Consider the following 21,165-nt stretch of genomic DNA (forward strand, 5'->3'; position numbering starts at 1 on the left):
AAAAAAATTAACCCGTAAAAACAAAGTTTTTCACTCTAAATCCTTTATATGCGTGGCGGCTAGAGTCCTCTCGTCCTCTGGCTTGAGATGGCTGCCACCTATGGGTCAGATGATTGTCTGCCAGCATTAAGCAATTGGTAATTAAATATTTAAAAAAGATTTCCCTAAACAGTGTAAAAGTTTGGAAAAAAATTTTCACGAAAATTAATTGTCACGCACAACGAGTCTGTGTGGAAAATGTCAGCTCGATTGGATCACGGGAAGTGTGTTAAAAAACGACCGAAAGATTTGCACGGTCGTAAGCAAGCAAGCAAGCACGCAAGCACGCAAGCAAGCAAGCGAACTTAATATAAAGGATTTAAAAACACTTCATTAGACGTTCTAAAATATGAATTGAGAACATTTTGCAATCCCCCCACAGAGGCCGGGTCCCCCACCGGCCCCTGGGAATGGACCGGACCCAGCCGGTCTGCTGCCCCGCGGTCTGCTACCCCTCGATTGCCCCTATTGTCAGCCCAGGTGCCTTCGCCGGCAGCCAAATTGAGAGGGAACGCTTCCGAGAAGGACCTCAAACGCGGAGGTGGAGCGCGATGGAATGCGGTCGCGTTCCGGCGCTTTGCGGGCGGTTGACCATCATCATCATGCTCGTCATGCTCATCATCCTCATCATCATCCTCATCATCATCCTCATCATCATCCTCATCATCCTCATCATCATCCTCATCACCATCCTCATCATCATCTTCATCATCATCATGCTCATCATAATCATCATCAACATCATTATCGTCATCCTCATCATCATCATCATCATCATCATCCTCATCATCATCCTCATCATCATCCTCATCACCATCCTCATCACCATCCTCATCATCCTCATCATCATCATCATCCTCATCATCATCCTCATCACCATCCTCATCACCATCCTCATCATCATCATCATCCTCATCATCATCATCGCAGGGGTCGACTGTGAGAGGAGGAGGCGGTGGCGACGGCTTGAAGGAAGCAATTCATCCAGCAGTGGATTAACACACCGCTCCAAATCAGTACGGTTATTATATACTGGCATGCGTATGTACATATGTACAAAAGACAAAGTTCCCCCGTAAAGCCCTTTACTTAATGTTGGGGCAAGTGCTGCCAGCGACCAGCACCCATGAAAGCTGGCACGGCGCACGAGGGAGTGAGTGTCCAACGCCACGCCCGGCCGCCTTTGTCTCCCCAAGTAATGATGTTTACACAGGCACCTGGTACTCATTTGAGGCTGAGTAGACCAAGGGGAGGCCCAGGACCGATTCAAATAATCCTCACCGGTGTTGGTGGCCGTGAGCGGGAATCGAACCCGGGTCGCCGGATTGGCAGGGCGGCGCGCTAACCGCTGCACATCCACACGTTCTATAGAATCTCAGCCTCCCCCCCTTCCAACCAGGAGGAATTGAATTCTTATTGAACCGACTTCTTCTCAGCCTGTCCTGGGGGTCTGTGCGACGGAACGTGGGGGGTGAGAGGCGGTGGGAGGATTGATCAGGCGAGACACGGAGGAGGGATGTGTCAGTGTGTGTGTATGTGCGTGTGCTCGCTAACAAAACTTGCCCCAACAGTCTGTGTAAGGCTATACGGGTATATTTGCGTTTAGTTAGGGGGAGCAGTGGCGCAGTGGTTATACCACGATGCTTTGAACCTGGGAACCTGAGTTCGATTCTCGCTCACGTCCACCAGCAGTAATGGATTTCGGAACAGGTCCTACCTCGGCTTTCCCTGAGGTCGACTCAGCCTTAAATGAGTACCTGGTGCTTGTGTGTAAGAATCAGGCCATGCACCTCGACGTGTGCCTGCCCGTGACGTCCTTCACATGTGCTCGCGAACAGTCCTTGCCCCAAATGTGGGTCGTGACTATAAGGGGGGTCTTTGTCTTTGTGTGATGTTACGCGTGATTAATAGCCATTTTTTACCAACGATTTTTTTTTACCAACGAACATTATATTTCAAACAATTAAAGCATCAGTCCTCATCTATTATTTACAGCTCTGCAGAGCCAGTATTGGAAATTCCACGTTCCTATGGCGAGGATGTGGGGGGAGGAATGGGGGTGGTGAGATGCGATTTTTTTTTATTATCACTAGACAACAACTTCCCCCATACAAATTGGTGCCGATTTATCGACCCGGGAGGAAGGTAGAGATGATGATGATGATGATGGGCTGAGTCAACTTCTACAGCCACGATATCATCTCGCACCCTTGATATTGCTGCAAGCCACTCGCTCGCTCACTCGCTGGGCCACCCAGAGGGATATTTTAACCTCCCCCATTGGCCCACCACGCATGCATTTGTGCAGTGTCGTGAAACGTGCCAATCGCGTGCAGGGCCGCGCCTTTACCCTCAAGCTCTCAACAGTAACGGCGACAACATTAATAGTCTGAATATCATCGCGAGCGGAGAAATGACAAAATCCTCCGTGTGACTTTGACTGCCGTGAAAAGTCGATCGCTCGCATCTGGTGGCATACCGGGGTTCAGAGGTCACGCTCCGGCCTTCAAGCGCGGGTCGCGTTGTGACGCTTCGTCTCGACACCTCGTGGCACGCGGCCGACACCAAACGCCTCTCTTACCCCCCCCAGCCCCCTCCCTCTACCCCCTGTGAGCGCGTGTGGGTGTGTGTCGAGTGACAAAGGCGGCCGGGCGTTGTGTTGATCGTCCACCCACTCGCGCGCCGTGCCGGCCTTCGTGGGTGCTCGCGAACAGCACTTGCCCCCAACAGCTTGTTAAGGCTATACGGGGATCTTTGTCTTTGTGGTGACAAAGGCGGCCGTGTGTTGTGCTGCGCCACCCACCCCCCTCGTGTGCCACGGTGCCGGCCGTCATAGGCGCTGCCACTCACTAACAGCACTTGCCCCAAAAGTCTGCTGGAGGATATACGGGGGATCTTTGTCTGTGTGCGTGTTAACGAGTGTGAATTAGCGAGTGTGTGTCAGTGAGTGTGTTAGTGAGTGTGTGTCAGTGAGTGTGTTAGTGAGTGTGTGTTAGCGAGTGTGTTAGTGAGTGTGTGTTAGCGAGTGTGTGTCAGTGAGTGTGTTAGTGAGTGTGTGTTAACGAGTGTGTGTTAGCGAGTGTGTGTCAGTGAGTGTGTTAGTGAGTGTGTGTTAGCGAGTGTGTGTCAGTGAGTGTGTTAGTGAGTGTGTGTTAGCGAGTGTGTGTCAGTGAGTGTGTTAGTGAGTGTGTGTTAGTGAGTGTGTGTTAGTGAGTGTGTTAGCGAGTGTGTGTCAGTGAGTGTGTATTAGTGAGTGTGTTAGTGAGTGTGTGTCAGTGAGTGTGTTAGTGAGTGTGTGTTAGCGAGTGTGTGTCAGTGAGTGTGTTAGTGAGTGTGTGTTAGTGAGTGTGTGTTAGTGAGTGTGTTAGCGAGTGTGTGTCAGTGAGTGTGTATTAGTGAGTGTGTTAGTGAGTGTGTGTCAGTGAGTGTGTTAGTGAGTGTGTGTTAGCGAGTGTGTGTCAGTGAGTGTGTTAGTGAGTGTGTGTTAGTGAGTGTGTGTTAGTGAGTGTGTTAGCGAGTGTGTGTCAGTGAGTGTGTATTAGTGAGTGTGTGTCAGTGAGAGTGTGTCAGTGAGTGTGTGAGAGTAGTGGGGGACGGTAGTGTAGCGGTCAGCGCGCTGCGCTATGAACCCACCGACCCGAGTTCGATTCCCGCTCGCGGCCAACACCAGTGACGATTATTTGAAACCGTTCCTGGGCCTCCTCTAGGTCGACTCAGCCTCAAATGAGTACCTGGTGTGACGTGTAAATATCGCCACTATGGAGACAAAGGCGGCCGGGCGTGGTTCTGGCCACCCACCCCCTTCGTGTACCGTCCCGGCCTTCAAAGGCGCTGCGACTCGCTAACAGCACTTGCCCCAACACTCTGCTGAGGCTATGCGCGCGCGGGGGGGGGGATCTTTGTCTGTGGCTTTGTCATTTTTCCAACGCGTGACTCACGGGAGATGGTGACACCTCCCAAATGCGATACGTCTCGAGTCATCAACATTCATCACCACCACCTACACCACCACCACTGTCCTCGTATCATGCCAGCTACGATCCTAACGAGTCTCTTGGGGTCGGTTTGCGGAAACACGAATGGACACTCTGCGCTGTTCCACGGCATGGCCATTGTGCACCGAGTCTCAATTTACTCACTCGCCCAGAATGCCATTAGACTGTTGTTCGGTTTGTTTGTTTATTTCTTTATCCCAGGTAAGGCCCGCGCGACGAAGTGGGCTCATCATCACGCGGACATTTATCGCGGCCGAATTCTCTCTAAACGCGTGGCGATGTTGATTCGAAATGTGGTGGGTGGGTGGGGGGGGGGGAAACCGGAGGAACCCGGAGAAAAAAATATATCCCCGCGACCACGGGGGCAGAGAGACACGCAGATATCCAAATATACAGCAGCAGCAGCAGGAGTCAGGGTCGGGATCGAACCCACGACCTCCTATGTACCAGGCGAGGTAGTTAACATCTCCTAGCCACCGTGATGATGATGAGAGAGAGACGCAAACTCCAAATACACAGCAGACGACAGGGTCGGGATCGAACCCACGAACCTCCCGCATACCAGGCGAGGTAGTTAACATCGCCTGGCCACCGTGGCGCGCCCCTGATCGCAGGCAATGTTCTCAGATGCACGCCTCGCTAATTGTCCCCATCCTCCTTCTTGTTCACGCGCGCACCTGTTGCGCTCACGCACCGAGGGATTATCTTGCCTCCTTGGCTTCCTCCTCACGCATCCCTCACCCCCTCACCCCTCTTCTTCGCCCCCTCCCCTCCTCCTCCTTCTCCCTTCCCGGCGTGACCTCTCTTAATTGGGCCCGTAAACTGTGTCTATTAAAAATGCACGTGCGCAGAGCAGAGGAACGCGTGGATGCACGCACACACAAAGATAAAGATCCCCCGTATAGCCTCAACGGACTGTAGGGGCAAGTGCTGTTAGCGAGCACCTATGAAGGCCGGAACGGTACACGAGGGGGTGGGTGGCCAGCACCACGCCCGACCGCCTTTGTCTCCCCAGTGGCGATGTTTACACACCGCACCAGGTACTCATTTCAGGCTGAGTCGACCTAGGGGAGGCCCAGGACCGGTACAGATAATCGTCACCGGTGTTGGCCGTGAGCGGGAATCGAACTCGGGTCGCTGGGTTCGTAGCGCAACTTAGCGCTAACCGCTACACCACCGCTCCCCATACACAAAGATCCCCCGTGTAGCCTTACCAGACTGTTGGGGCAAGTGCTGCTAGCGAGCACCTATGAAGGTCAGAACGGCACACGAGGCAGGTGGGTGGTCAGCGCCACGCCCGGCCGCCTTTGTCTCCCCAACGGCGATGTTTTTACACACCGCACCAGAGACTCGTTTTAAGGCTGAGTCGACCTAGCGGAGGGCCGGGACCGGTTGAGATAATCCGCACGCGCCTTCAGTAAAACACGAAGACTCTCCCACCCGGCCCGGGCAGCTGCCGTGCACGAGCGAGTCTTTGACGGCCGCAACGAGGTGGACGTGAACACCTCGCCCGGCCGCCTTTGTCTCCCCGGGGTTCATATTTTTAACACCGCACGGGTTCGAACCCGGTTCAAACATCCGTCGCTGTTCTTCACCGCGGGCGAGCATCGCCCTCGGGTCTCGCCGGGGGCTACAGGCGCACTGCGCATCAGACTTTGGCGTTTGGGATGCAATTTTCTCCGGTCTTAATGGCAGGTCGGTTTGTTTATTTATTTGTCTCCCGCCCACTCTAACTCTGTGGCTGGCCAATGCATTGTACAGAAGGGCCGTTTGCCCGAAACGTCGCCTACTGCACACGTTATTAAGGCCGCACACACGTGTGCGTGTTGAACTTCTTTCGCACCGTACGTAGCTAATCGGAGATGCGGGGGAAGGACAACAAACTAAACACACGGCAAAAAGCAGTTCTAGAGAAATGACAATGTAGATGATGATTTTAAAGTGCATCACCGCTCCTCGTGGCTCCACGATATCGGGAGGGGAGAACGTTCCAGACGGGCGCTGAAGCGCATCTGAAAGCGCCGCGCGATGCGGTGACCGCCCTCGTTCGACGGTTCGCCAAAAGCCGCTGCTGCTGCTGCTGTGAGGATGACCATCGGAGTTGGCGTGATGGTGGTTGATGTTTCCCCTATTTATTGACGAATGCGTGGTGTTATTTGTATCGTTATAGACCAAAAACATTTTATAATCCCCCCCCCCTTGCATGTGATCAGCGTTTGGACAGAGGGATGAAGTTCTACAACATCAACAACACCACAAGCAACAGCAACAACATCATCGTCATGAGCAACAACATCAACAACAACAAACACCGTCATTCAGTCCCCACAGTGCACGCGGTCACCGCCCGTCGCCAACAACAATCTGAGCACCTTGAGTGGTGGGGATGTCATCACCCCCCACCACCACCCACCACCACCCCCACCACCCCCCACCACCCCCACCACCACCCCACCACCCCCACCACCACCACCCCCACCTCTACCACCACCACCACCACCACCACCCCACCACCCCCACCACCCCCACCACCACCACCACCCTCACCGCCCCCACCACCACTACCCCACCACCACCACACCACCACCACCCCACCACCATCACCCCACCACCACCCCCACCACCACCACCACCCCCCCCACCACCACCACCACCCCCACCACACCACCACCTTACCACCCCCACAACCACCCACCACCACCCCACCACCACAACCCCCACCACAACACCACCGCCCCCACCACCACCCCCACCACCACCCCACCACCGCCCCCACCACCACCCCACCACCACCACCCCCACCACCACCACCACAACCCCCACCCCCACCCCACCACCACCACGCCACCACCACCACCCCACCACCACCACAACCCGCACTAGCGCTGTACCGACCCTCTCTGGGAGTCACACTGCGGGCTGTACATCAACAGTAGCCGACACAGAGTGAGTGGGGCTCGCGTGCAAATCGTGCGGCCGCCGTGTTTAAGAAATGCGTCCGGAGAAGTCAGAGGGCTGTCAGAATGTCCGCATCGTCACACAGGGGTGGTTTTTGTTTTTGATGGGTTAAATCGCGTCAATATATAAATGTTGTGCCGTTGAACCCGCTACCACCCGACGCAGCCAATAAGTAAGGGGGTTGTCACGATATCGGTCGCGAAAGCTTCCGTGCTAAACAGAACGTGCACACACAAACACAAAAATTTGGTACCCTTCATTTAGTTTAGCATCGCGAGGAGCTTTGCCGCACGACTTTCAGAATGCCTCCCTTATTTTTCGCGTGATATATTTAAATGCTAAACTTTGCATTATTCATCGATGTGTGTATACATATGTATGTGGGGAGCGGTGGCGTAGTGCTGCGAACCCGGCGACCCGAGTTCGATTCCCGGCTCGCGGCCAACACCAGTGACGATTATCTGAATCGGTCCTGGGCCTCTCCTAGGTCGACTCAGCCTCAAAGCATCAACCACTAGGGGAGACAAATGCGGAACGGGCGTGGTGCTGGCCACCAACCAACTCGTGTGCCGTGCCGGCCTTCATAGGTGCTCGTTGGCATTAACTGGCCCAACAGTCTGTTACAGGCTATACGGGGGATCCGTGTCTTTGTCTTAATATATATATGTGTGTGTGTATATATGTGGCGGACAATGCCACAGTGGGATAACGGTTCAGCAGCACCACGAAGCTTGCAATCCAGAGGCCGTCGACTAGCAACGCCGCAGTGGCGATCGATTGGCAAGGGTCCCGGTGGCGGTGGGGTTAAATGTGACTGTTTTATCACGACGTTTGGCCACCGTGGAAGAGTAGGCCAACGTACCCTCCACGAGAGGGAGCTCTCTTTCTTGAGATCCCTCCAGTCGGAGGGATTTCCCATCAGCAGGAGCTTTTGAGCGAGCGATTGCCCAGAGGTGCTGCGACTTTAACGTTTCCTTGTAACACGAAACCCGGTGGCTCTGCCTCGCAGGGTGTTCCCTGTTGATGCGATGCGATCTGTGTCCGTGCTCCTTTTCTCTCTCCATCACTTACAGCAGCAAGTGTTAGATTGAAATAAATGTCAAATCTTTCAGTCCGTAAAATACTAAAAACACAAAAGCCCCTCCTGGAAAAGTGACGCAGTTATGTGCGTGTGTGTCTGTGTGTGTGTGTGAGTATTGTTCGGCCGGATAGAGGGGGCTTAACGGGCGCGGCACGGGCTAGAGAAGAGATGGAGTGATGTGGTACAGGAGGACGTGGAGCTGAGTGGACTTGCCGATGACTGGTACCAGCGGTGTCAAGATCGGCCTCAGTGGAGGAGGCTCGTGAAGGACGCTACTGGGCAGTTGGAGGCACTCGCCCTCCAACAACAACAAAGGGCGGAGGAGCGACGCTCACAACAACGAGCGGAGCGCCGGGTGGCTAAAACATAGCAAGTTGGCACAGTAGGGGGCACAGGTGGTGCATCAGCCAGTCATCTCAGCCATCTCAGTCAGTCGACCTGTGGCACCTGGGTCTGCCCCGTGACCTCCTGCCAGCGGGCGTTCGACACTTCACGTGGCCTCAAGGTGCACATGGCCTGGCACAAGCGTCGTGGTGACGTCACCGCCACTTAGTGGCGAATGGCGGTGGTTGTTGTTGTATCTGTGTGTGTATCTGTGTGTGTGTGTGATTGTGAGTATCTGTATCTGTGTGTGTGTGAGAGTGGGGAGCTGTAGTGCAGCGGTGAGCGCGCTGCGCTACGAATCAGGCGACCCAAGTCCGATTCCTGCTCACGGCCAACACCAGTGACGATTATCTGAACCGATACTGAGCCTCCCTTAGGTCGACTCAGACTCAAATGAGTACTTGGTGATGTGTGGAAAAACATCGCCACTGGGGAGACAAAGGCGGCCGGACGTGGTGCTTGTCACCCACCCCCTCGTGTGCCGTGCCGGCCTTCATAGGTGCTCGCTAACAGCACTTGCCCCAACAGTCTGTCAAGGCTATACGGGAAGTCTTTGTCTTTGTCCTGAACATCGGCACAAAGTGCAACGGCACCATCGGATGAACATTTTTTAAATTAAAAGTGAAATTTAAATCTCGGCGAGTGACGGGGAAAGAGAGGATTAATGTTATCAAACGGTGCAACGGCGCTCGCAGCTTGGAGATGTCACACATCGCTCTCGAGACACGATCCACGATGATCATGGCAGAGACATCAAACTCCTCTCGGTTCACAAAGTTGTATAAATGGGATTATCTTCTACTTCTCATTAAAACTTTTTGTTCGCTTCTTTCTTGCGATTACAAAAAAAATTGTAGATGTAATGTTAGCGCCGGCGTTAATGAGGCTGAGTTCCGCCTGCAAAAGGAAAACGAGTCATGGTTTAGAATAAATTCTCCAGGACTCCATCCTCGCCGTGCGAGTACAGAAGCATCATGCGTCACCCCTGCGTTGATTTCCCCTACGATTGTTGTTTAAACTAAAACTAAACTATTGTTTGTTTTATTTTACCACGTAAGCTTTACCAAGCTATATAGATATTTTTTAAGAAGGGACCCAGCCATCCCAAATAATAGCCCAACGAAGTGACTTGTCTAGCAGCCAAACACTCTACACGCGTGATGCTCATTCTAAATGTGGAGGGAAAAATCGGAGGACCCGGAGAAAAATCCACGCGACCACGCAGAGAGAGAGAGACACGCAAACTCCAAATATACAGCAGCAGGCATCGTCAGGGTCTGGATCGAACCCACAACCTCCTGTATACCAGGCGAGGTAGTCAACATCTCCTAGCCACCGTGATGATGATGAGAGAGAGACACACACGCAAACTCCAAATATACAGCAGCAGGCATCGTCAGGGTCGGGATCGAACCCACGAACTCCTGTAGACCAGGCGAGGTAGTCAACATCTCCTCGCCACCGTGATGATGATGAGAGAGACACACGCAAACTCCAAATATACAGCAGCAGGCATCGTCAGGGTCGGGATCGAACCCACGAACTCCTGTAGACCAGGCGAGGTAGTCAACATCTCCTCGCCACCGTGATGATGAGAGAGACACACGCAAACTCCAAATATACAGCAGCAGGCATCGTCAGGGTCTGGATCGAACCCACAACCTCCTGTATACCAGGCGAGGTAGTCAACATCTCCTCGCCACCGTGATGATGAGAGAGAGAGAGAGACACACGCTAACTCCAAATATACAGCAGCAGGCATCGTCAGGGTCGGGATCGAACCCACGAACTCCTGTGGACCATGCGAGATAGTCAACATCTCCTCGCCACCGTGATGATGATGAGAGAGACACACGCAAACTCCAAATATACAGCAGCAGGCATCGTCAGGGTCGGGATCGAACCCACGAACTCCTGTAGACCAGGCGAGGTAGTCAACATCTCCTCGCCACCGTGATGATGATGAGAGAGAGACACGCAAACTCCAAATATACAGCAGCAGGCATCGTCAGGGTCGGGATCGAACCCACGACCTCCTGTAGACCAGGCGAGGTAGTCAACATCTTCTCGCCACCGTGATGATGCTGAGAGAGAGAGACGCAAACTCCAAATATACAGCAGCAGGCATCGTCAGGGTCGGGATCGAACCCACGACCTCCTGTAGACCAGGCGAGGTAGTCAACATCTCCTCGCCACCGTGATGATGATGAGAGAGACACACGCAAACTCCAAATATACATCAGCAGGCATCGTCAGGGTCGGGATCGAACCCACGATCTCCTGTATACCAGGCGAGGTAGTCAACATCTCCTCGCCACCGTGATGATGATGAGAGAGAGAGAGAGACACACGCAAACTCCAAATATACAGCAGCAGGCATCGTCAGGGTCGGGATCGAACCCACGATCTCCTGTAGACCAGGCGAGGTAGTCAACATCTCCTCGCCACCGTGATGATGATGAGAGAGACACACGCAAACTCCAAATATACATCAGCAGGCATCGTCAGGGTCGGGATCGAACCCACGATCTCCTGTATACCAGGCGAGGTAGTTAACATCTCCTAGCCACCGCGGCGAGGTATGGATGTCGCTCAGCAAATCTCCGTCTTGGCCCTCCTGAACCCTCGTGCGAGGAGGCCCATTGCCTCCAAACGACATACACGGAGACTGATGGAGCCTCATCTCAAAGAGACCTCCTATCATCATCATTATTATATTATCATCATTTCTATTCCTTTTTCCCTTGTCGCTCGCCGCCCCACACAGAAAGTCGTGAAACATCGCCCCCCCCCCCCCACGACGCTTCGCTTGAGCAGACGCAGTCGATCCCGCGCGCCTATGGATCGCGCCCGATGAGATGGGGACGGATGGACGGACGGACTTCGCGTGCGTGCGTAATTGATTCCCTTTCTAATTGCAGGGCCAAGGCCAACATAGTTGTGTGTGTGTATATAGTCGTCTTTCGCCGACAGGAGGGGCACCCCCCATTCATCTTCGCCGATCGGGCAAAACAGCCCAAGAGTCTTAATTGGCCGCACGGGCGAATTTATTCCAAGCGCCTCGAAGTGCCCTGGCGGATTTACAACAACAACAACCACAACAACACCCGATTGCCGTGTTGAGTTGGGACCAGCATATATTCATTCACATGGGCAGCCTTAATTAGTTTTAGTGTCAGGATAATAAACATTTATTCCGGCGGTCTATAAGATACAAAATTGCCGTTGGACAAAGGTTAAAGATTTAAACTATAAACATTTTTTTTGTTTTACAGGTAAGGCCACTGAGCTGTTATATTGCTCTGCTTTCAGAACCGACCTGACCGTCACAAATGATAGCTCAATGAAGAGGCGTAACATCGTGTCGATATGTATAACATCGTGTCGATATGTATAACATTGTGTCGATATTTATAACAGCCAATTACTCTTACCGCGTGGTCTAGATCATAAATGTGGAGGGAAAACCGGAGTACCCGATAAATAAATTCCACACGACCACGGGGAGAGAGACACGCAAACTCCAAATATACAGCAGGAGTCAGGGTCGCGATCGAACCCACGAACCTCCTGCATACCAGGCGAGGTAGTTGTAGTTAACATCGGTGGGGGGGGGGGGGTGTTCTGTGAGTCTGATCGCAAGTCACGAAAGGAGTGGTGGAGATGGTTTGGAACCCCGACGGTTGGAGGAAAAACACAAAACAGAACCTCGACACGTGCGTCATTAACTCTGTGCGTGGCCTGAAAATTCAACGAAAAAAAATATTTATATGATCGGTGACGTTTCGGGCAATGTCCCTTCTTCATGGCGCACCATGTCACATGACCTATGTGGGTATCGTGATACCTGTTTTTTTTGCCAGTGTCAAAGCATGAAAATTAAGAAGAGGCTTTAGCCTTTCCGACAATAAACCAAGAGGTATTAATATGTGCAAACACCAAATAGATACATTTCGATGTAAAGCTTTCGTGACTGCAGGGATTCATCTTCTTGGTTCTTTTGGTACAGTCACGTAGAATGGAAATACTAAAATAATAAAAATAAAACATAATATTTCCATTCTACGTGAGTTTACCGAAAGAACCAAGAAGATGAATCCCTGCAGTCACGAAAGCTTTAAAACAAAATGTAATGCTCGCGTTGTCTTTGAAACACGAGCAGCCTACACCTGATTCTAGATTTGAAGCTTTCGTGACTGCAAGGATTCATATTCTTAGGTTTTTTCGGTAAAGTCACGTAGGTCCCACCTGATGACGGAGACTTGTGTTGCCTCCGAAACGTCGTGATTTTTGTTTCATTTTATTTTATTTTCATTAATTTTGATGTTTTACCTACGTGACTTTACCGAAAAACCCTAAGAATATGAATCCTACACCTGGTCACAGTCGCAGACGTCTGTATGGCCTCGTGCCACCATCAGCGAGCATCGAACAGCCCCAACAGAGACGCCGCAAGTGTCAGCGCCACGTATCGGTGGGCTCGAGCAGCGAGAACGTAATTAGCCACCGCGCGTTCACTCTGCGGGGCGAGTGATTCAGCAGCACTAATCAGGCGCTGGAGTGGCGATCCCAGAGGGATTTCCCCTCGGCGCGATCTGTTATCCCGCGAGCTGCGGCCACCCACGCAGTGGCATCCATTGTGAGGTGGGGGGGGGGGTTGAGGTGGGGGGGGGTTGAGGTGGAGGGGGGGTTGAGGTGGGGGGGGTTGAGGTGGGGGGGAGGTTGAGGTGGGGGGGAGGTTGAGGTGGGGGGGGGTTGAGGTGGGGGGGGGGGTTGAGGTGGGGGGGTTGAGGTGGGGGGGTTGAGGTGGGGGGGTTGAGGTGGGGTGGTTGAGGTGGGGTGGTTGAGGTGGGGGGGTTGAGGTGGGGGGGTTGAGGTGGGGGGGGGGGGGGGTTGAGGTGGGGGGGTTGAGGTGGGGGGGTTGAGGTGGGGTGGTTGAGGTGGGGTGGTTGAGGTTGGGGGGTTGAGGTGGGGGGGTTGAGGTGGGGGGGGGGGGTTGAGGTGGGGGGGTTGAGGTGGGGTGGTTGAGGTGGGGGTGGTTGAGGTGGGGGGGGTTGAGGTGGGGGGGTTGAGGTGGGGGGGGGGGGGGTTGAGGTGGGGGGGTTGAGGTGGGGGGGTTGAGGTGGGGTGGTTGAGGTGGGGTGGTTGAGGTTGGGGGGTTGAGGTGGGGGGGTTGAGGTGGGGGGGGGGGGTTGAGGTGGGGGGTGGTTGAGGTGAGGGGGGGGTGCTGATTGGGGCGGCTTTGAGAATTGCCCAGGAAAGCAAAGCGGCATTCTCGCATCCATGCCATCGCTGTGACCACGAGTGTCGACTCACGCCACGCACAGCTCTGCTTCACACTTACGGCAATCACTCTTCCCCTCACCCTCCAAGACAAACCCCTCGTGTGGTCATTTTAGGAAAATACTTAATTTGGAGCTTTCGTGACTGCAGGAATTACTCTTTGGTTCTTTCGGTAAAGTCACGTATAAAGAGAAAATAATAAATTAAATACTAGCATACGACGTTTCGATTGCAACACAAGCAATCGTCATCAGGTCGTATGCTAGTATTTAATTTATTATTTTCTCTTTATACGTGACTTTACACTACACTATACACTACACTATACACTACACTATACACTACACTATACACTACTATACACTACACTATACACTACACTATACACTACTATACACTACACTATACAGTACTATACACTACACTATACACTACACTATACACTACACTATACACTACACTACTATACACTACACTATACACTACACTATACACTATTATACACTACACTATACACTACACTACTATACACTACACTACTATACACTACACTATACACTACTATACACTACACTATACACTACTATACACTACACTATACACTACACTACTATACACTATACACTACTATACACTACACTATACACTACACTATACACTACACTATACACTACACTACTATACACTACACTATACACTACTATACACTACACTATACACTACACTACTATACACTATACACTACACTATACACTACACTACTATACACTACACTACTATACACTATACACTACACTATACACTACACTATACACTACACTATACAATACACAGGGGTTCTACTCTGTCTGTTACCTGCGCTTGGAGAAGCCCAGAGGGGCTCTCCGCCACGCACGAGGTGACACCCTCAGCATGGCGCGCGCACCGCAGATGGATTCACGACCCCAACTTTGACTGCTGCCTGATGCTGTCCTGGCTCGTATCGCCGTTAATGAGAAGAGAAGTTAGAGTATCGATCGTGCCCCCCCCCCCCCCCGCGTGCGAGGCTGTATATTAAAGGCTTCATTACGGCGCCGAGCCACGGTTCAGCAAGATCGAAGTCGGATCGACCCCTGGCGGACCGCTCGACTCCCCCGCGTTTAACTCCGCGACATCGACCACAGGGAGACCAGAGCGAGAGATCAGGGAGAGAGATCAGAGAGAGATCAGAGAGAGATCAGAGAGAGAGAGATCAGAGAGAGAGAGATCAGAGAGAGAGATCAGAGAGAGATCAGAGAGAGAGATCAGAGAGAGATCAGAGAGAGAGATCAGAGAGAGAGATCAGAGAGAGAGATCAGAGAGAGAAACATCAGAGAGAGATGAGAGAGAGATCAGAGAGAGAGAGATCAGAGAGAGAGATCAGAGAGAGAAATCAGAGAGAGAAACATCAGAGAGAGGGATCAGAGAGAGATCAGAGAGAGAGGGATAAGAGAGAGATGAGAGAGATCAGAGAGAGAGGGATCAGAGAGAGATCAGGGAGAGAGATCAGAGAGAGAGATCAGAGAGAGATCAGAGAGAGGGATCAGAGAGAGATCAGAGAGAGGGATCAGAGAGAGATCAGAGAGAGAGGGATCAGAGAGAGATCAGGGAGAGAGATCAGAGAGAGAGATCAGAGAGAGATCAGAGAGAGGGATCAGAGAGAGATCAGAGAGAGGGATCAGAGAGAGATCAGAGAGAGAAGGATCAGAGAGAGAGATCAGAGAGAGATCAGAGAGAGAGATCAGAGAGAGGGATCAGAGAGAGATCAGAGAGAGATCAGAGAGAGAGATCAGAGAGAGAGATCAGAGAGAGATCAGGGAGAGAGATCAGAGAGAGAGATCAGAGAGAGATGAGAGAGATCAGAGAGAGAGATCAGAGAGAGATGAGAGAGAGATGAGAGAGAGAGATCAGAGACCCCCCCCCCCGCCTCTCTCACCGCACCACCACATTCACTCTGTCGTCACAATACAATATCAACAATAACTTGCTCATATCAATACCGCAATCACCCTCATGTATACCCACATCCAAATTAAACAACGACAGCATAGTATCGATATCCACACCCTACGCCCGATCGATCATCACGCTCCCAATTCACTCGCCACATTCACTCGCTCTCCGTCAACGTTGAGAGCGCACACACCCACACGTGGACACATACAAAGACAAAGATCACCCGTGTAGCTGACGCGGGCTGTTGGGGCAAGTGCTGTTCAGTGAGCACCTACAAAAGTACAAAAAAAGTCTGAACAGACTGTTAGGGGCAAGTGCTGTTAGCGAGCACCTATGAATGTCGGCACAGCACACGATGGTGGGTGGGTGGCCAGCACCACGCCCGGCCCGCCTTTGTCTCTCCGATGTTTAACAAGTACTCATTTGAGGCTGAGTCGACCTCGGGGGAAACCCGGGACCGGTTCAGATAATCGTTACCGGTGTTCAGTGGAGGTCGTGAGCTGGGATCGAACTCGGGGGGTTTGTTGCGCACCGCGCTAACCGCTACGCTACCTGCTCCCCACGTGTACACAAACAACAACAACAACAACAACAACAACAACCGCCATTCGCCACTAAGCGGTGGTGACGTCATCACGGCCCTTGTGCCAGGCTAGGTGCACGTTAAGGCCACGTGAAGTCGAACGCCTGCTGGCAGGAGGTCACGAGGCAGTTTTTTCAGTTTCATGTATTAGGTACAAGCCCTGTGAGCCATTCGGCTCTTGAATCGGGTGCAACCGCAACAAACAAAAACCAAAAACATGTGCAAACAGAAAATCCAAGAAAAGAAAGCAAAATATTGCAGAAAAAGCACCGTACACCAACGCTGTGTGCAAAAATCCCAGTGGGATGCAAGTCAAACAACAACAACCACAAGATAACGTAGATTAAAGCCATCAGTCTAACTCCGTACTACGACAAACAAACATGGCCTAACCAAAAAACATTTTCGAAATCACCAAAATGAAGCCATAAAAGCAATGTAACAGTGATCGTAGGAACAGACAACAGACTGCTGGGGCAAGTGCTGTTAGCGAGCACCTATGAAGGCCGGCACGGCACACGAGGGGGTGGGTGGCACGGCCGCCTTTGTCTCCCCAGTGGCGATGTGTACACACCGCACCAGGTACTCATTTGAGGTTGATACACACGTACACACACACGCGTGTCACACACGTGTCACACACGTGCACGGGGCGTGAGTCACAACGCTGCTGACACCACCCTGGCATTTGTTTCGCTATTTCACTTTTAAATGTGATCACCCGCGACATCGAAACGAACTCGAACCCTGAACCCAGGCAGCCCTCCCCGAGGTCAGGCTTGCACCCCAACTCTCTCTCTCTCTCATGCCATCATCATTATCATCACCATCATCATCACCATCATCATTATCATCATCACCATCATCATCACCATCATCATCACCATCATCATCACCATCATCACCATCATCACCATCATCATCACCATCATCATCATCACCATCATCATCACCATCATCACCATCATCATTATCATCATCACCATCATCATCACCATCATCATCACCATCATTATCATCACCATCATCATTAACATCATCACCATCATCATCACCATCATCATCACCATAACCACAATCATATAAACAGAAATCTATGCATTGTTATATGAAGACAAATCCAGATATTGTGGCCAAGGTTGTTGTATTTATTTACATAGCATCGCAATAAAAAAAATTCAAATATTTTTATAGCAATATATTGGGGGGGACATATTGAGCATATATGATTATTTCGGGGGATGTGTCCACCTCCTCGATATATTATAATTATTACGGCCTTGAGTCGACCAATTCAACTAACAGTGGAGGCAGGGTGCGAGCCAGCAATTAGAGGACTGCGCCTTGACCAATCTTGTTCACACGGATCTCACTCGCGTCTCACTCGCGTCTCACACGCATCTCACTCGCGTCTCACACGCATCTCACTCGCGTCTCACTCGAATTCCGCTCTCACGTTCACAGCCGTGCATGTGACAACTATAGACAAAAATACCCGCATAGCCTTAACAGACTGTCGGGGCAAGTGCTGTTAGCGAGTAGCGCCTATGAAGACCGGCACGGCACACGAGGGGTGGGTGGCCAGCACCACTCCCTGACTCTCATTTGAGGCTGAGTCGACCTAGGGGAGGCCCAGGACCGGTGTTGGCCGTGAGCGGGCATCGAACTCGGGTCGCCGGAGTTCGTATCACGGCGCGCTAACCGCTACACTACCACTGCCCACACAACAAAGACAAAGATCCCCCGTGTAGCCTGTAACAGGCTGATCGGGCAAGTGCTGTTAGCGAGCACCTATAAAGGCCGGTACAGCACACGAGGGGGTGGGTGGCCAACACCACGCCCGGCCGCCTTTGTCTCCCTAGCGGCGATGTTTACACACCGCACCCGCTACTAATTTGAGCTTTAAATCGAGACACACACACGCGCGCACGCACGCTTTACTTTGTCGGCAGAAGAACCTGCCGACAGACACGCGATGTGGCTCTCATCAGAGCCCCGGCTTGTTTAGGGGCTTCTCAAGGCATCGGAGCGCTTTCTCATCAACGCCCCCTTCGTCCCAGTAAATTGTTGCTTCCCCCGGCAAATTAAAACGTCCGGTCACATCTTAAAACATTACCACCCTCCGGTGCCTGCGGGAATTGCCATGGTCAGGCACGTGTCGACTGTGTGTGTGGGTGTCTGTCTGTCTGTGTCTGTGTGTGTGGGTGTGTGTCTGTCTGTGTCGGTGTGTGTCGGTGTGTGTGTGTCTGTGTGCTCACGGCAAGTGCTGTTAGCGAGCACCTATGAAGACCGGAACGGTACACTAGGGGGTGGGTGGCCAGCACCACGCCCGACCGCCTTTGTCTCCCCAGTGGCAATGTTTACACACCGCAACAGGTACTCAATTAAGGCTGGGTCGACCTAGGGGAGGCCCAGGACCGGTTCAGATAATCGTCACTGGTGTTAGCCGTGAGCGGGTATCGAACCCGGGTCGCCAGGTTCATAGCGCAGCGCGCTAACCGCTACACTACCGCTCCCCATACAGGCTATACGGGGGATCTTTGTGATCACGGCCAACACCGGTGACGATTATTTGAACCGGTCCTGGGCCCTTTCCCTTGGTCGATTCAGCGTCAAACGAGTCTCTGGTACGGCGTGTAAGCATCGCCACTGGGGAGACAAAGGCGGCCGTGAGCGGTGGCGTTGGCCACCCACTTACCTCGTGTGCCGTGCCGACCTTCACAGACGCTCACTAACAGCACTTGTCCCAACAGCCCGTTAAACGCTATACGGGGGATCTTTGTCTTTGTGTCAGCACCAATCGGTCCTGGTCCTTCCCATAGGTCGACTCAGCCTCAAATGAGTACTTGGTGGCGCGGTGCGTAAACATCGCTACTGGGGAGACAAAGGCGCTCGGCCCGTGGTGATGCTGGCCACCCACACACCCCGTCACGTGACAGCGGCGGACTTCGTCGGTGCTGCTACTCGCTAACAGCACGTGCCCCTCGGCTATGCGTGGAGTGGGGGGGGTCTCTTTAGCTTCGGGCTGTGAACGCAAGCGGAGCGGAGGAAGACGCCGCATCGAAGGGTGGTGGCATCTTGAATCGTTCCTCGCCCATGGACTTTGGCAGAGATGTGAAGTTTATAGCATCGCGTCGATTGAGGCGTGCGAGTCGATCGCGTCTCTGGGTTACGGGCTCGCACGAGAGTTGAACTCTAACGAGACTGGCCAGTGGCGATGCTGATGATGCTGCGTTGGCAGTCGGTGCACAAGCTCTGCCAATAATAAGAACAAGAGCAACAACATCAACAATAACAACCACAATAACAATAGCAGCAATAACAATAACAACAGCAATAAAAAACAACAAAAACAACACAATAACCACCACGACAAAAATTGCAACAACAATGTAATGATTTAAAGCTTTCGTGACTGCAAGGATTCATATTCTTGGTTCTTTCGGTAAAGTCACGTAGAAGGGAAACAATAAAATAATAATAAAAAATACAATACAATTCTCACGACGTTTCGATTGGTTGTGTTGCAATCGAAACGCCGTAAGAATTTTATTGTTTAACTATTATTTTATTATTTCCCTTCTACGTGACTTTACCGAAAGAACCAAGAATAACAATGTAATGACCTAACAATGACCCCAATCCAATACGCAGCCTAACGGCTATTTGAAAATAAAGATCTCCGATTGGAATAAAGAGGCCTCCACTGTGATTGGTCGGGAGGCAGACTTTTAAAGGGATTGCAGGAATCAGAGTTGAACGAGAAAACGGGAAAACAGAAAGGATCCGTTAGAGGGGAAGAACAGGGATTGGCTAAAGGTAAACAACAAGGACAAGAAGGTTCGAGAAAGGGGGCTGAGCGATATAAAAGGGGAGAGGAGTGGAGATGTTCAGAGGAAGTTGCAAGCTGGAAGACAAGCATGACGCCAAATAAAAGTGTTCCTTCTTACTACTCGCGAGAAGTCGTTATAGTGGTGTCAGAAGTGGGGTGTTAAATGTCGCGCCCAAGCCGCCGGAAACGTATACCCACGACATTCGATGATGAAGCCAACCTGATTCAGAACGTCCCGGGAGAAGAGGACTCTGCAAGTAGGGACCGTATTAGCGCATGCAGAACCTGTCATTATAAAGGTAGGAACAATGTTCCACACTGCCCACCAGGGATTTATTGTCTGTCTGTCTGACTGTCTGTCTGTCTGTCGTGCATAAATAAATATATAATACACACAGCTCTTTGATTGGTGGAGACCTACTGCCGGGTACGGAGAGGGGAGGTGCCTAAGGGAGGAGGGTCAGGGGAGGGGCCTAAGGAAGGGGGGAGTCATGAAAGGGGTCTGAGGGGGCGGGGGTCAGGAGAGGTGCCTAAGGGAAGGGGGGTCAGGGGAGGGGCCTAAGGATATGGGGGGGTTGGTCAGGGGAGGGGCCTAAGGGAGGGGGGTAATGGGAGGGGCCTAAGCAAGGGGGAGTGGCCGATAGTTAAGAGGGCTGGCTACCTGGCTGGCTGCCTGGCTACCTCAAGTCAAGTTATCTTTTATACAGGTAGGAACAACAGGTTCCACACTGCCCACCAGGTATGAGTTGTCTGGCTGTCATGCACGAATGCGCTGTCAAACCAAGTTCCTACCTGCCCACTCCGAAGGAACGTGTTCGAGATAGTGGACCCAACAGAAACTGTGATAGTGGGAGTTGCTACCGATGTTCCATCAGCCAAGGATACATTTTGTAATGAGAATGCTGAGTTGTCAGAAACACAAAGCGGACGAATCAGAACTGCTCCTGCAATTGTCTGACGTATTCAGCAGAGGGCAATGTGACATAGGGCGGACGAGCCTCGCTGAATACCACATCGACACAAGAGATTTTCCCCC

This window comes from Lampetra fluviatilis, chromosome 59 (assembly GCF_964198595.1).
Source record: "Lampetra fluviatilis chromosome 59, kcLamFluv1.1, whole genome shotgun sequence".
Taxonomy (NCBI): Eukaryota; Metazoa; Chordata; class Hyperoartia; order Petromyzontiformes; family Petromyzontidae; genus Lampetra; species Lampetra fluviatilis.